The sequence below is a fragment of the Rhincodon typus genome, chromosome 2 (genome assembly GCF_021869965.1).
Source record: "Rhincodon typus isolate 14 chromosome 2, sRhiTyp1.1, whole genome shotgun sequence".
NCBI classification, from domain to species: domain Eukaryota; kingdom Metazoa; phylum Chordata; class Chondrichthyes; order Orectolobiformes; family Rhincodontidae; genus Rhincodon; species Rhincodon typus.
The window spans coordinates 124,217,393-124,235,657 of NC_063333.1; the positions used below are offsets into that span (position 1 = coordinate 124,217,393).

General features: G+C 42.0%; 1 protein-coding gene across 9 annotated transcripts in view; it reads right to left on the bottom strand.

The window, feature by feature from the left end:
- elmo1 (engulfment and cell motility 1 (ced-12 homolog, C. elegans)) overlaps positions 1 to 18,265 on the bottom strand; it is a 267,831-nt gene that overhangs the window by 212,733 nt on the left and 36,833 nt on the right. For 2 of the 9 annotated variants that reach the window (XM_048613469.1, XM_048613483.1), the window contains one exon: positions 15,673 to 15,821. The exons of 6 other annotated variants lie outside the window; for them this stretch is intronic. The gene's annotated coding sequence lies outside the window, so the exon portion shown is untranslated. Of the gene's footprint in view, positions 1 to 176; positions 196 to 15,672; positions 15,822 to 18,265 lie in introns of those variants that run through there. One more of the 9 variants, XM_048613505.1, reaches the window with a different exon arrangement.

Consider the following 18,265-nt stretch of genomic DNA (forward strand, 5'->3'; position numbering starts at 1 on the left):
GAATAAAACTGATAGCAAACAAACCATACAGTGAACAATTATTGGAAAGGAGCGGAGAGTTTTTTTTAAAAAACACCACAAAACAAATACTCTCCTTCCTGCACATTTCACAGCAACATACAGGGGGAAGTCATTCTTGTTGTCTGAAAGAGCAATGTATAATTAGACCCACTCACCTGCTCTCTCCCTATCGTCCGTGTATTTTAGTGGGGCAGAGCAGAGAGATTAGAATCTACACAATACCAGCCTTTAGAACTCAATGTTCTGTCACAGCAGTTCAGTTTCTGGGGAGCTCTCAACTTGCGAAACATGACATTCATTCCACCCTGATGGTAATCTCAAGCCATTAAATCCCACATTCCAAACTAATTATTGCTTTTGCTCTGGTTTGCAAGCATCCAATTGCAAATCCATTGCATCAAATTTATTTTGCAGTTTCATCAAGTGACACACCAAACGGACTAAGTATTTTTAGTTAAAATGAAAGTGACAGAAAATATTTATTTCCCCCAAACATTTATTAACACATGAACCTTATCTTTGCAATGAATTTCTTATCTATAACCTTATCCGGCATCTTTTGAAAACCATTAAACACAGTTGTTTTTCAACCAGATATTTAAACCAAACAATGCTGAAGAGAATGTAAGTGGAAGTCACCAGAGTCCCAGAGGACCACAGGCTGCTAACTCATCGGAAAGACAACCAATGGTGAGATTAACTTGAGTGTCACCAGGCCTCATTCAAAGGGAGAGATTGAGAAGACAGGATCTCCATGGTGACCTGAGCCAGTACAGGAACTGAACCTGTGCTGTTGGCATCACACTGCATTGTAAACCAGCCATTCAACCTACTGAGCTAACCAACACCCAACTAAACAAAATTTAGCCGCAAAATAGATGGGAGGAGCAAGTTGTATGGACTCTCCCACCCATTTCACCATGTAAGATAATGGTTGCTCTACCTCAAATCCACTTTCAATCAGATCCACATATCCCACAAATTCCCTTCGATTCCAAAAAATTTCAATCACTAAACATACTCGATGAATGAGCATCCAAAGCTTGCTATAGCTGAGAATTCCAAAGATTCCTCCAATTTGAAAAATTCCTGCTTTGTTCATTCCTGAATGTGCAACTCCATTTCCTGAGACTAGGACCCCTAGATAGGAGCGGATCTGTTGAATCCAGCAGGATATCAGGTCAGCAGATGGGGTCAGGTCTAACAGGGATGGGGCTTTCAGGTTAGGAGAATCGAGATGGGAGTAGGGCACAGTCAGTGGTAAGTCAGAGACCCACTTTATTAGTCACCCAGAAGGTGCAATAAGCTTTCAATCCTCAATTCATTTTTTAAGTCTTCAACAGCACATTCGTGACCCCCAGCTGAACGGTCAGATGGACAAATGCAGCAGCCATATAACACCACCAGCCCCTGCAAGTTCCCCTCCGAGGCATATACCCATCCTCACTTCAAACAATACCTCTTTCCCTCATCATCACCAAACAAAATATATGAACTCCTTCCTAACAGCACTGTTGCACATCTACACAAGAACTGCAGTATTCAAGAAGGTGGCTCACACCTTCTCAAAAGATATCAAATGCTGGCCTTGCCTGTGGCATCCACATTTCATGTGAATTTTTTTTTTAAATTCAATCTACATTTGCCTACTTACAATGTAATTGGCTTTACTTAAGTTTACGATAAAAGTACATCACTCTTGAACTCAATGTGAAATTTTATTGTCATACAAACATTATTTCCCAAATGATCCCTTACTGACATTACTAAGGAGGCTGTCTCAGTTCACAAAATCTGAAGTATTTTATTTTCTGACTCATTCCACAACATTTGCGGTCTGTGATCTTGCACTCAAATTCCTTTTGGCCATTTGAATTGTCTAGTCTTATACGAATGATGTGGAGGTGCCAGTGTAGGACTGGGGTGGACAAGGTCAAAAGTCACACAACACCAGGTTATAGTCCAACAGGTTTATTTGAAATCACAAGCTTTCAGAGCGCTGTTCCTTTGTCAGGTGAAGTGCAGGAAAGCACACAGGCACAGAATTTATAGGCAGAGAGATCAAAAGATCATACAAATGGTGTGAATGGAGAGTCAACAGACTGAATAGTAGGTGCAGGGATGACCTAAAATTGGATTAAATTGAGGCAAAGAGATAATTACAAAAAATTAAATATGTGCTGGAGACAAACCAAATGGCTGGAATAAGATGACAGGTATAAGAGTCAAATGCTGAGGGTCTAACCAAAGTAATAAGTAATCCAAAACTGTACAAACTAATTAAGGTAGGAGAGATCATAACAAGTTATCAAGGTGATGTCGTCAAAACAGGAGAGTGAGGAAGATTTTACAAATACAGAACAGTGTGGTGGGGTTACATGTGGTGTGACATGAACCCAACATCACAGTTCAAGCCATCTTCATGGGTACAGAACGTGGTTATCAATTTCAGCTTGGTGATTCTGTGTTGTTGTCTATCTCGGAGGCTGCCTTGGAGGACGCTTACCCGAAGATCAGAGGCTGAAATCCCTGGACCGCTGAGGTGCTCCCCGACTGGGAGAGAATGCCCATCTGGCGATTGTTGTGTGGTGTCCATTCATCCATTGTCATAGCGTTTGCATGGTCTCACCAATATACCATGTCTCTGGGCATCCTTGCCTGTAGCGTATGAGGCAGACACCATTGGTCGAGTCACAAGAGCATCTGCCATATACATGGAAGGTGGAGTTCCCACCAGTGATGGTAGTATCCATGTCGATGATCTGGCATATCTTGCAGTGGTTGCCATAACAAGGTTGTATGGCGTTGTGTTCACCGTTATCCTGAAGGTTGAGTAGTTTGCTGTGAATGATGGTCTGTTTAAGGTTTGGCGGTTGTTAGAAGGTGGGAAGTGGAGGCGTAGGGATGATCTTGGCGAGATGTTCGTCATCAGCAGTGACATGTTGAAGGCTGTGGCTTTTCGCTGTGGCACGTTGGAACAGGCAATGCTCAACTCATCCATCGCCAGTTTCGAGATGCCACAGTGAAAAACCGCAATGGCCTCCTCAGAAGACAGACACAGGACATGAATGATAAGAGTACCCTTCATCACTCAGTACTTCCCCAGAGCGGAGAAAATACGCCATGTTCTTCACAGCCTTCAACATGTTATCACTGACGACTAACATCGCACCAAGATCATCCATACACCTCCACTGCTCGCCTTCAAACAACTGCCAAACCTTACACAGACCGTTATTCACAGCAAACTACCCAGCCTTCAGGACCACATCGACCACAACGTTACACAACCCTGCCAAGGCAACCTCTGTAAGACATCAGATCATCGACATGGATACTACCATCACTGGTGGGGACACCACCTTCCATGTATATCGCAGATACTCATATGACTCAGCCAATGGTGTCTACCTCATACACTGCAGACAAGGATGCCCAGTGACATGGTATATCGGTGAGACCATGCAGACGCTATGACAATGGAGGAACGGACACTGCACAACCTCCACCAGACAGGAATGTTCTCTCCCAGTCGGGGAGCACTTCAGCAGTCAAGGGATTTCAGCCTCTGATCTTCGGGTAAGCGTCCTCCAAGGCAGCCTTCTAAATACACAACAACACAGAATCACTGAGCAGAGGCTGATAGCCAAGTTTCACACCCATGAAGACAGCCTCAACTGTGATCTTGGTTATAAATTCTGTGCCTGTATGCTTCTCTTCACTCCACCTGACGGAGGAGCAGCACTTCGAAAGCTTGTGATTTCAAATAAACTTGTTGGACTATAACCTGGTGTCATGTGACTTCTGACCCAGTCTATATGAACATTAGGTAACCCATGATTATTGCATTAACTTAGATACATGCTTGTCTTATTTTTTGACTCATACTCTGTCCAATAAGACAATTACTTTGAGGGGACCAATAACCAACTCCCACCAGTGTTCTCTGTCTATTGTTATTTCCTATTTTTATCCGTGCTGACTTTTCTGCCCGACCTCCCAAGTCAGATACATACTGACACAGAAAAAGCAAAGAACAGAAACTAATGGATGTTTTTCACAGTAGCTTGCGTAAAATGACATCAGGGTTTGATTGTACCAAGTTGGGTAATATGGCACAATTTAAAGGAAGAATTCAGTAGACTGCAGCAGAACAATGGGCAGGTAGGGATCAGAAGCGGTTTATGACAGAATAATGCGGTGTTACATTTTGGAAAAGGAAATCCTGAAATGAAGTTAAGTCCTGAGTACATATAACATCCAGTACATTCATCACAGAGCCATGGAGCTGTACAGCACAGAAACAGACCCTTCAGTCCAACTTATCCATGCTGACCAGATATGCTAAATTAATCTAATCCTATCTGCCAGCATTTGGCCCATATCCCTCTAAAGCCTTCCTATTCATATACCCATCCAGATGTCTTCTAAATGTTGTAATTATACCTGCCTCCACACTTCCTCTGGCAGCTCAATCCATACAGACACCACCCTCTGCATGAAAAAGCTGCCCCTTCGTGAATTACCCACGGACATGAGGTGAATGATTGTGGCTTGCTTTTTGAGCTACCAAAATACGGTATTTTGTTTAAAATGCAATGGGGATAGGAGCATAAATGTCAATCACTACATGATTACTTGTCATTGGTCCCTGATTGTGCAAGTGAGAATCAACCACACTGCTCTCAGGCAGCAGTCCATATTGGGCAGACCACGACTATATTTATCAGACAATAATTTAAAGGTCAGATTTAAAATGATCTTGAAGGTGAAGGACGAGTCGCTCAAAGAAAAAGAAAAACAGGTCCGTCATTTGTTACCTTCTCTTTTCTAGCTCACTGTAGGTACTTATAAATGACAATTTATTTAGACTTGTAGGACTGCTCTATGGTGTGCTATCAAAAGGCTCAGGCTTCAGAAAGACAGCAGTCTGATTGCTCTTGACGTTTTCTAGGGGAATCTGATGCCATGTGGGATGACAGCGGTCAGGGCTTTAGAACACTGCAGCAACCTTACAATGAAATCATGGATATTCTCCTCATGAGACATAAATAGCACAGTGTGGATGGAGTTAAATGGAAGAGAGAAACATATGGACAGTTAGGCAGAAACATGAAGTCTAGCTACATTTACTGTAGAAACACATGCAAAGAACATTGAGGAGCAGATGACTTAAGCAGACTGTAAGCAGACTTAATTCACTTGAGAAAAGTTGAAAAAAAAAATAACTTTTTCAAAAAACCTTTGGTAGAGCATTAAGACCGACTATCAGCCAGAAAAGCCATAGAATTGAGTAGATGCTATGAAGTAAAATATATCTGAATGGAAAACACTTGCACCTGCCCATCTGGATATTACACCTTGAGGAGGACAGATTGGCCTTGGAGAAAGTACATCACAGGTTTACAAGAATGTTATCTGGATTTCAGGAGTTAAGTTATGATAGGCTACAAAGCCAAGTCGAGTAGAATCACTAACAACAATGCATCCCTCCCTGATGAGCTCAATGCATTCTATGCTTGCTTTGAACAGAAGGTCAGTGAAATGATGTCCCAACAGCCTCGGGTACACCTGTATCCATAGTCATCAAATAGGCTTTCTTGAAGGTGAACTCAAAAAAGTGACTGGCCCGGATGGAGTCCCTGGCCATTCTCTCAGATCCTGGTGTGGACCAGCTGGCAAGAGTATTTTCAGACATCTTTAACCTCTCCTTACTATGATGCAAGGGTCTCACCTGCTTTGAGAAGGCCACAATCATCCTGGTGCCAAAGGAAAATGAGGCAACGTGTCTTAATAACTACTGCCTGATGCCTCTGACATCCATCATTATGAAATGCTTTGAGAAGTTAGTAATGGCATACATCGACTTCAGTCTCCCGGATTGCCGTGATCCACTACAATTCACCTACCATCGCTGTAGGTCCACAGCAGGCGCCATCTCCCTGGCCCTACAATCATCCCTGGAACATCTGGATAACAAGGACAGCTATGTTCAACTCCTGTTTCTGCCTTTAGCTCTGCCTTCAACACCATAATTCCAACAAAACTCATCTCCAAACTCCAAGACCTAGGACTCTGCTCCCCACTCTGCTCCTGGATCCTTGACTTCCTGACCCACAGACCGCAAACATTAAGTATGGGCAGCAACACCTCCTCCACAATAGTCCTCAACACTGGTGTCCCGCAAGGCTGTGTACTCAGCCCCTTGCTATACTCCTTTAAATTTGGCTCTAACCCCATTTACAAATTTGCTGATGACACCACCATAGTGGGTCAAATCTCAAACAACGACGAAACAAAGTACAGGAAAGAGATAGACAGCTTAGTGGCATGCTGTAAAAGCAACAATCTCTCCCTCAATGTCATCAAAACAAAGGAGCTGGCCGTCAACTTCAGGAAGTGGAGTGGAGGAAATGCCCCTGTCTGTATCAATAGTGCTGAGGTGAAGGTGGTCGACAGCTTCAAGTTTCTAGGAGGAAATATTACTAACAATTTGTCCTGGTCCATCCATGTAGATGCTACAGTCAATAAAACACACTAACATCTCTACTTCTGCAGAAGGCGAAGGAAATTCGGCATGTCCACAAACACTCCACCAATTTTTATAGGTGCAGCTATCCAGTTGCATCAAAGCTTAGTATGGCAATTGGTGTGCCTAACACCACAAGAGATTACAGAGAGCTGTGACCATCGTGAAAACCAGCCTTCCTTCCGTTGACTCTGTCTACATTTCCTGCAGTCTCAGAAAAGCATCCAATATAATCAAAGACCCCTCCTACCCTCGCTATACTCTCTTCCACCCTCTTCCCTCAGGTGGAAGGTACAACAATTTGAAAACAAATACCAACAGATTTAAGAACAGCTTCTTCCACGCTGTTATCAGACTTATGAATGGACCTCTCATCTATTAGGGCTAATCTTTCTCTATACCATCTCTGTAACTGTAATACTATATTTTTCATTCTGTTCTGTTACCCTGATGCACTTATGTAAGGGATGATTTGTCTGGTTAGTTTGCAAAACAATATTTTTTAACTGTATCGCAGTACCTACGACAAATCAAGTCAAAAAATGAGGAGAGATTACACAAATTAGGCCTGTTTACTCATAATTTAGAAGGTTAAAGGGGGATCTAATAGAGGCGGGCAAGCAAAAACAGGAAAATAAAGATAAACTGTTCTCACTGTTTGGGAATTCTAGAACTAGGGGACATAGTCAGAGAATTAAGGCCAGACTATTCAGGAGAGATGTTAGAAGTATTTCCATACATAAGCGATAGCAGATGTCTGGAATTCTTTTCCACAAATGGCAATCAATGCTGTATCAGTTGTTCATTTTAAGTCTAAGATACCTCATTGTTTGTTAATCAAAGGTATTAAGAGATGTGGCCAAAGACAGGCATATGAAATTAGGCCACAAATCAGTCAGTCATGATGTCAATATATGGTGCAACAGGATCAAGGGGCAGAATGTCCTACTCATAGAATCACAGAATCCCTACAGTGTGGAAGCAGGCCATTTGACCCATCAAATCCACACCGACCTTCCAAAGGTCATCCCACCCAGATCCACCTCCCTACCTTCTCCTTGAATTCCCATGGCTAATCCACCTGGCCTGCACATCCTGGATACTGTGCAATTGAGCATGGCCAATCACCTAACCTGCACATCTTTGGACTGTGGGAGGAAACTGGAGCACCTGGAAGAAACTCACACAGACGCAGGGAGAACATGCAAACTCCACACAGACAGTCACCCGAGGTTGGAATCAAACTGGGTCCCTGGTGTTGTGAGGCAGCAGTGCTAACCACTGAGCCACCATGCCACTCCCTGTTCTCCTGTTCCTATGTTCTTAGAAACCACCAAAAACAATTCAAGTCTTTTGCAGCCATTCGTAAAGAAACCAAGCTTTACTTAATTAAAAAAAAGTCAGAGCAATAAAAGCCCACTCACAGCCAAGGAGATAATTCTGGATTGGGAACCCATGAAAAGAAGCTGGTTACCAGACACCAAAGCAGATTCAATCCTTTAGAAGAAAACACGGTTCATTTTCACACAAAAAAAACTAAGCTGATAAACAGTCATGACTTCTAACTGTAATTTAACAGTTTGTCCTCTATTTACTCAATGACAAAATTAACAAGCCAGCTAAGAAAATTCATCAAAACAGGCTTAAAGTAAATTGCTTGCATTGTGATCCTAGCTGATCTTATTGCTGCTTAAATCAGATTCAAGACTAAAATGTGGCTTAAGATCTTCATTTTCTGTTTACTTTTCTACTGAAGTTAATCATAAAGGTGTATTTATAACACATGAAGTGTGCTATAAAGCAAAAATGCTTGTGATAGTGTATTTACCCTATTATTGACCTTCCCCAATAAAGACCAGATTTCAATTCACTTTAAGAGAATGAAGCTACGTGACATCTCTGAATTCCTGTAGTTATGGACTGTTAGAGACTTCAGTCTGTTGTTAACGACTCCAGGAGGTAGTCAGAAAGTGGGGGCTACTTTTAGCTGGTTTTACTGGCCACCATGGATAGCAGGCAAAACACGTTAGCACAATGCTGTCCAGTAGTATTTAACTGCTCACTAAAGGTGTAGTCATCATGTTTGCCACATGATACAAAATATTTGCAACAGTAATTAAACAAACACAGTCTTTGAGGTCATAAACATTTTATAATCTAGACTGCTGCACTGATAAGAGAACAGCTTTAAAAGTGTTCTGCAATCTAACTGTTTAGCAAGCCTGCTGCGTACACCCACAAAGGGTGGTGACAATCAAAAGCCTAAAGTGAAACCATGAAGCCACATTGTTTAAGTCAATTTTTTCTCTTAGGTTTTCTTCTACTCTTTTAAGGCAATCTTTGACTCCCTTTTACATGATTTTACGCATCTAATTTAACATGGCGTTTCTTTACCCAGTCTTCAATAGGTTGTTGGTCCAGTCAATCGCCGAGTCCCTAAATGTCTTCTTGCTTTCATATTTTCAACAATTTTCAGTGCAAAATTAATTGAAGACGATGGATGAGGAACAAACTCAACACTTATTTAGAAGTCACCCCTGGCCAGCAATTCTGGGCCATCGCCAGTAGAAATTAAAATGCTAGACATGCTTTGCAGGGGTTTCAATGAGTTGAAATGGCAACTGTGTAGAACCAAGCTACACATGGCCCAAATTGTAAAACTAAAACATTAAACTTTGTTTCAGCACCCACAGGCTAAGAGTAATCTCACTCCTATTACTATCCGGTGAATCCTAATGGCAAGTGTATAAGTAGATGCATGAAACATGACTAACATGATCTCTTTGCCCTTAACCCACGAACAACAACTTTTAGTGCCATAAAGAATGGGTATTTGGAGAAGATAGCAGAACCCTCTCCAATCCCACTACTTCCAAGAAATGATATAAAATAGCATCTGCACAAGGGGAATAATTGTCAGTCTGAACAGTAGCCTCAGCTTGGATGAAAGAAATTATGCAAGTGTCATCACAATGCAATACAAACAGCATTTGCCTCAATCCCTTGAGATTCAAAGCATTCATTGCAATTTACCTTCAGGAATCTGTGTGACCAGCACAAAGGTTAGTCTCAGATCCCAATACGTCAGGGAATACGGCAACTTCTTTGAACTGAACAGCTTCTGGATCAATGCTACAAGCATAGCAGTTTCAAGTTGAGACTGCTCTTCTCTGATTTAAGTCAAGTCAACAAATAAAACAATTGTACACTATGAAACTTGTGTGCAGCAACACCAGATTCTTTATGAAAGGGCTTCAATGCTGAATTACCAAATAAGAATCTCAAAGATTTTAATGCTAGTTTAGCTTCCTAAAGGTTAAAAACTGACACAGCGAACACATCAGTCAACAGAAAACAGAAGAGGAAATGAAAATTCAGAGTTTGGTATATGGTTGGACTAAAAATAATCACTGTCTTCACATCTTAAAAATGTGCTAATATTTTGCTTCAAAAGACCATTTCAATTGAGGTGTTGCCTGCACTGTGACTGAAGAATGAGCTTGAAAACAGTCAGAGTGTGTGCTTTGGTTTGCCCTTTTTACTTTGCTGAGTAGAACACGGACTGAGTCTGCATTTCTGCCAGACAGTGCCCATCCTCCTTGAGAGTTTAACTGGATAATACATCCTATATTTCACTGGAAACAACATGATTGGCGACTCAGATTTAAAACATTAATTGTCACCCAGATGGGTACCTTACCTCCCAAAGTGGGCATCCCACACCAGTGACAAAGGGTGGCCCAGCTGGAAGACACCATCTTGTCTCAAGCATCGACACCACTGTCTCAATTGCCCTACAAACAGGGCAACATTCTCCATTCCTGGTTAAAATTAGAGTGTAGAGAGAGCCAGGCATTAGGCCCTGTGCACACTGCCCATTTCATGGTCCCTCTTCTTTACAAAGGCCATAAAATCCAACCATAAGCATATCCTACTGTTCCAGCCAACCTCTGGAATTATAGGTTACTGTAAAACTGTCCAAATTATCCTGTTACATAAAAATGTAGGAGGGATATCGCTACCAAACTCTGTACAGGCTTAAAAAATAGAATCACACAATACAAATGGAGAACAATCAGCCCATTGTTCCTGTCCTTACTGTTCCTCTTTAGAAGGTTCACTCAAGTCCCATTCCTCTGCTTTATTTCATCGCCCTGCAATTTTTCTCTTGGCTAACTACTTGTCCAATTGCCTTTTGAACATTACTATTGCTTTTGCTTCACCAGCCTTACAGGCAGTACATTCCAAATCATAACAACTTGATGTGTAAAAAGAAATTCACACAATTAAAGAACTGGTGGTGGTGAGTTATTTGTGTTAATTTGTGCCCTCTGGTTTCTAGCCCACCTGACCCTGGAAGTCAAATATTTCATTGGAAAGCCACCCTTTCAATTTCTATTACAGACACACTTTGTAGAAAAATGAACTCAGAGGGTGGAGGGACGCTGTTTAGATTTCACTGCAGCTATGCAATGCCCTCACAGAATCACATCATGAGACTGTCAAAGAAGAAACAGTACTCTCAAACATTCTCACTAGGTTGTTTCTATGGCTGTGCAGCAGTCTGCAATAAATCTTGCATTTTATTAAAGAATGAGCTCACAATATTGTGTTCAAGCAGACTTATGGTGGTGGTGGTGTTGGCAGGAAGGGGTGGAGGGGCAAGCCTTAAATGGAATAGCTGGGAATGAAGTGCAGCTATGACTAGAGGAGCACTAACTAAAAAAAGAGGGAGAGTGTTGGTGAATGAAGCAGCAGCAAGCACAGGAGACAGGGAATCTGTGATTGGAACAGCAATGAGTCAGAGTGGAAGGAAGGGCAAATGCGATGCAACTAGAGGACAGAAGCAGAGAAACCAACAAGACCTCTCAGGCCCAGGACAAACTGTGCTTCAGAAGGTAAGAATAATCTGGGTTTATAGTTCAAGCTGTTTGGGAAGAAAAGAAAGACACAAAAATTCCCTGGCAACCGGCTGATCTGCAAGGTGTGTGGACGGGCTGAGTAGGATGAAAGTGATGGGATCCACGTAGTGTCCGAGTGCCAGCTGTGTATTGGAACGTAACACAAACACTCCTTATTCAACAGCTCTCAATGGGCCAGGGGTCAACCGAATGTTCCACAATAACTGAAGTTCACAGGCTCAGTGGACACAGCCACTGATGGTGACCAGATAAATACTCTCAGCCTACAGTGAAATTAATCCATAGAAACTGTCTCAATGAGCACCTAATACTTTGTGACAGGCAGGTTTATGATGCGCATTTGGTTATTGATCACATGCATGGGGCATCAGCAATGACTGGGCAAGACTTGACTCAGTTACACTCACTAACTTAGAATCCAAGGGTTATCTGAAGCTGTCTTAGGTTGATGGATAGTTGATGAGATACCAGATTTTGTGAACTACAGTTCTCATTTTGGCAAGATAAATGGATGTTTAGATATTTTGAATCAACATGTTCAGGGATGTTATGACACACCTCTGGATCAGATGGGATTTGAACTTGAGGCCTCCTGGCTCAGAAATAGGGATATTTCCACTGCACCACAAAAGCCCACAAAGGACAAGCCTTTCAAGCCCTACGCATTTTCTCTGCTCCTTTCACATTTTCGATATTTTCCAATCAACCTTTTCAGAGCTTTTATGACACACTTCTGGATCAGGTAGGACTTGAATTTAAGGCCGCCTGGCTCAGAGGCAGGGATACTACCACTGTGCCACAAGGGGCTAATCCTTTCATATTTCAGATATTTTCTAGTCAACCTGCTCAGAGATGTTGTCACCTGCCTCTGAAGTTGGTGGGCTTTGAACCGAGGCCTTCTAGCTCAGAGACAAGGACATTGCTACTGCATCAAAAGATTCCCTTCCTTTCATTTTGCACCTACTCTCCTGAAAGTGTGAATATCTGCATCACAAGCAAGTAGCAATCTGACAAATTGTGGGATGGGAAAGGGCAAAGTGGTAGGAGAGATAGAATGGGCATGTGTCAATAGAAATAGAGTGGGACACGTGTGAAGCCAGAGAGAGAACAGGACCAGTGGGAGGCAGATAGTGCTTCCTCTCAGGTGTACACACATGGAGCTACTCAGGAATCTGGATTGACTGCCATGAAATAAACATGCCATTCACAACTACACAAAGTTTGAACAGATTTCTCGTTTCCAAAATCAAATTTAAGCTGCCATTGACAAGAAAGTAGTGCCAAGCAATAAATATACATCACCCAACAGGGAGAAAATTTTGAGGGAATGTCAACCTGTAGATATGTTCATTTTTAAATTAAACATCCGCGGTTTATTGGTTTATGCTCCCTGACTGACTAATTCGTAACTACACACTAAAGCTATGGATCCTGACAACATTCTGGCAATAGTGCTGAAGTTGTGTGCTCCAGAACAAGTTGTGCCCTGAGTAAAGCTGTTCCAGTACAAATATAACACCAGCACCTACCCAGCAATGTGGAAAATGACTTGTGCTTAAATGTAGAACAAATCAAATTCAGACACTTACAGCTCTGCTAGACTACTCTCAATCATCAGCAAAGTGATGGAAGGGTGATTTGACAGTGCTATCAGAGCTTACTGATGCTCACGTTGGGTTCCACTAGGAGCACTTAACTCCTGACGACATTATAGCCTTTGTTCAAACATGGAGAAAACAGATGAACTCTAGAGGTGGGGTGACAGCCCTTGACATCAATGAAGCATTTGGCTGAGCATGGCTTCAAGGAGCCCTAATAAAACTAAAGTCAATGAGAGGAGGAGGTAAACTGCCTGTTGATTAGATTCATACCCAGCATGAAGGAAAATGGTTGTAGTCGCTGGAGGTCAATCATCTGAGCTCTAGGAAACACTGCAGAAGTTCCTCAGGGTTGTGTCTTAGGCCTAAACATCTTCAGCTGCTATATCATTGACCTTCCCTCCATCATACGGTCAGAAATGGGAATGTTGACCAATCATTGCACAATGCTCAGCACCATTTGCAACTCCTCAGATACTGAAACAGTCCATGTTCAAATACAGCAAGATCTGGACAATATACAGGCTTAGGCCAATGAGTGGCAAGCAACACTCATAGCACATAAAAGCTTTGGGCAAGAACCACCTCCAACACGAGAGAAACTAAATCACTTCTGACGTTCAATCTTATTACTATCACTGAATCCCACATTAACATCCTGCAGGCTACTGTTGACCAGACACAACTCGGCCAGCCATATAAATTCTGTGTCTACAAAAGCAGGTCAGAGTCTGGGAATTCTGCAGTGTGTAACTCACCTCCTGCAGCTCAAACAACAAAGCAAGAAGCCTGACAACATCAAGGACTGAGCAGCCTGCCTGAATGGCATCCCATCTAACAACATCAAAATACACATCCTTCATCACCAGTGTAGTCAGGAGGATTGTATGCAAAGGCAGACAATCTAGTCTGTGGGAGTATTATGCAATTTTCTCAAGCAGATTATAATGCTTATCTCAAAAGCATTAGCATATTTACCTCCACTTCCATCGGTCTTTTTTGGTTGGGTTGTGTACGATCTACAAGATGCACTGCAGAAAGTCAGCAAGGTTCCTCCAACTGCACCTTCCAAACTAGCGATCTCTACCATCGAGGGCAGCAGATGCATGGGAACACCACTTTCCTGCAAGATCTTCTCAAAAGCAACACACCATTCTGTCTTGGAACTACAGCACCATTCCTTCGCGGTCACTCAGCCAAAATCCTGGAACTCTCTTTCTGACAGGTCTCTGGGTGCCCTGACACCCAAAGTGCTGCAGAATTCATGAAGGTGGTTCCTTATCACCTTATCCAGGGTATGAAGGAAGGTGACTAATGGTGGGCTAGCCAGCGGTGCCCACATCCCATGTATGAATAAAAAAAATTCAAGTTTTTGTACAGTACACACAGTCAGGGTGGTCAAGATGCAGGGAGATTTAAGAAGGGAATTCCAGAGGTTAGGGCCTAGGTGGCTGGAGACATGGTCAACAGTAATGCATCTATGAAAATTGGGGAATGTGCATAAGATCAGAATTAGGGGACCACTGAACATGGGGATAGATAAACATTTCAAGGCCTGCAGACACATTTATCCCTCTGAAATTATTAACCTCTCCTAAAATACAGTGTAAAAAATGAGGTTTAGCAAGATTTCATTTTTTGTGCTTTAGAGATCAGTGTTACGTTACAGTGTGGTGCAAATTTAACTGGTAAACAACTGTTTGCTTATGATGAAAACAAGATGTGTTTTCTTAGAATGAGTGCATAGCTGCGTGCAAAGTTTTAAACCAAAGTTCTGTATTGCAGTCCTGACAGACTTCCTTGTTTAAATTTCCCATATTTTATGACAGACTTATGGCTGTGATTTAAAATGGGCTTTCAGGAAACAGCCTGAAGTCTGTATCAAACTCTAAAAAACACATCCCGACCACAAAAACCGATGGAAGTGGAGGTAAATACACCAAGGCTTTTGTGAGAAGCATTATAATCTGCTCAAGAAAATTGCATAATAATCCCACAGGCTAGATTGTCTGCCTTTGCATACAATCCCCCTGAATACACCAATTAAAACCTCCCACATCTCCATCTATGCATCATTACACCTTGGTAGATTAACAGGTGTGGTTTCTTAATATGCATTTCCGTATCGAATTCTGGCTCCCAGCCCTATCAGCCCTGCCTGTATCCCCTTAGGGAAGAAGATTCAAAACCAAACCAGGGTTCGATTCATCCTGCAATGAACATGCACACCCTAGGTGGAGAGAGATTGCATGGAAACATGCATAATTAATCTGTTAAAAGAGAAGTCGCTATTAAATAGAAGCACTGAAACGCCAGGCCACATTCCTGCACCTCTGCAAAATTCTGAACATGAGAATGTACAGTCGGTTCTGCTATAACAGGATAGTTGCATTCCTGTGAAACATCACGTTATAGAAAATCACACCGTAGAAATAACAGGGCTTATGGGAAAAGTGGGGTTGGGGCAGATCACCAAAATAAAATTTAAAAAATCACTCAAAATCGCTCAAAAATCACTCAAAAGCCTAACATAAAAGATAGCACAATCTGAATAAATGTTTAATTCATATCTAATAATTAATAAAAGTAAATTTAACACTACCTTGAAAAAATGTCAAGATGACTTGATGGGGAAGCAGGTTCTATTGTACCTCTCACAGAAAGCACTTCACGACATGGTCCACAAAATGATCATGTAATGCTGGCGCAGAGCTCTTTCGGTGCTAACATTGTATGTATTCATGACAAAGCCTGCAAAACAATCATGAGATGTCGACGCGTACTTCTCTGTGCACCGATCGAATCACGTTACTGCCAACACAAGTTCGTGTGTTAGAAATAGCGCACCTCTATTCATCAATTGTGTTACAGCCAATTTGCGCTGACGGAACACGGGTTATAGCAGAACCGACTGTATAAAAATAGAGAATCAAAAGCTACCTATTTGCAACTAGCTTCAGAGGAATGGCTTGAGGTGGAACACAAACGCTGGCCATAGTATTTAAAATGAAACTTTCAGGTTGAGCTTTTTTCTGATCTAATGTTCAAAGCAGTTATCCAATTAGCTAATCGTGATTAAAATGATTCATGACAATATCCTATAATTACTTATTTAAGGGCAAAGAATGGTACTAGGTCTTCAGGTTATGTTGGGTACATTTGCAAAGATCCATTGTCAGTAGTTTCCCGACAAATTTCTATTATATTCATTTGAACTGAGCACACAATGAAGTCAAGTTGGTATGAACAGTCATTTTTTGGCAGATGTACAGCCCATTTCTATTAATAGTGATTGCATTAGTGGACTGAGGTTCCTACACATTAGAGGACAGCAACTTATTAATACAATAGAAACTTGTGAAATCCATCATTACACAATGGAATGGCTCAATAACACAAAACCTACAAGATTGGTCTTCAGGAAAGTTTAACATTATAGTCATGGCCACTTCAGGGAATAAACATGCTCATACAGAAATAGCAGTCGATCACTTAGCCCTTAAAATTAACCCACTCAGTTAGTTTACTAATTCTGTTCACTTTGTTTTTAATAGGCAAAAATGTATTGAATGTTTATTTTGTAAAATGAACATTATCATTTGAAACTAAATAAAAGATTGAGATAGTTAAATCATTTAATGCAAATTATAGATTAAAAGACAATAACAAGTTTTGAGAAATTAATGATAAAACTGATCAATACTAACACATGATTTAACTCCCTTTTGTCGGCTATCACGTCACAATCTTACCAAACGAAAACATTAAAAAAAGCTTCAAATTATCCTCGCACCAACAACATTTTGCTATGAATTTAATATTCCTATTATATTTTGTTTGATAATGAGCTCTCAAAATCCACATGCAAATGGTTTAACTCAAATTTTAGATTATGTCAGTTCATCTTGATTCATCCACCAGCAGGAATAGTTTCTCCATATCTACATCATTAAATATTTTTAACATAAAATGCCTATAGTGCAGAAAGAAGCCATTTGTTCATAGAAACCCGACAGTGGGGAAGCAGGCTCTTTGGCCTATCGAGTCTGCACTGACCCTCCAAAAAGAGCATCCCACTCAGACCCAGCTCCCCAAACTCGCATTTCCACGGCTAATCCACCTAGCCTGCACATCCTTGGACACTATGGGCAATTTAGCACGGCCAATCCACCTAACCCGCACATAGTCATGGAGTCATACAGCACTGACATTTCAGTCCAACCAGTCTATGCCAAACTTAATCCCAAACTAAACCAGTCCCACTTGCCTGCACCTGACCCAAATCCCTCCAAACCTTTCCTATTCTTGAACTTATCCAAATGTCTTTTAAACATTGTAATTCTACCCACATCCACATCTTTGGATCATTTAAACAACTCAATCAAATCACACCTCAATCTTCCAAAACCAAGGTAATACACATCAGGTGTATGAGGCCATCCAGATAATTTAACCCTCCAAGATCCTGGAGAATTGTGATGATAAAATGCTAATCTATTCTTCCTAAAGCACAGTGCAGGCTAACAAGAAAGTTAAGCACAAAAAAGGCATTAAGCTAATCGATGAGTATGGGAGTTGGGACATCATCTTATGGCTGCACAGGACATTGGTGAGATAACAAGGTGTAGAGCTGGATGAACACAGCAGGCCAAGCAGCATCAGAGGAGCAGGAAGGCTGACGTTTCGGGCCTAGACCCTTCTTCAGAAATGGGGGAGGGGAAGGGGGTTCTGAAATAAATAGGGAGAGAGGGGGAGGCGGATAGAAGATGGATAAAGGAGAAGATAGGTGGAGAGGAGATGGACAGGTCAAAGAGGCGGGGATGGAGCCAGTAAAGGCGAGTGTAGGTGGGGAGTTAGGGAGGGGAGAGGTCAGTCCAGGGAGGACGGACAGGTCAAGGGGGCGGGATGAGGCTAGTAGATAGGAGATGGGGGTGGAGCTTGAGGTGGGAGGAGGGGATAGGTGGGAGGAAGGATAGGTTAGGGAGGCGGGGACAAGCTGGGCTGGTTTTGGGATGCGGTTGGGGGAGGGGAGATTTTGAAGCTTGTGAAGTCCACATGGATACCATTAGGCTGCAGGGTTCCCAAGTGAAATATGAGGTGCTGTTCCTGCAACCTTCGGGTGGCATCGTTGTGGCACTGCAGGAGAACCAGGATGGACATGTCGTCTAAGGAATGGGAGGGGGAGTTGAAATGGT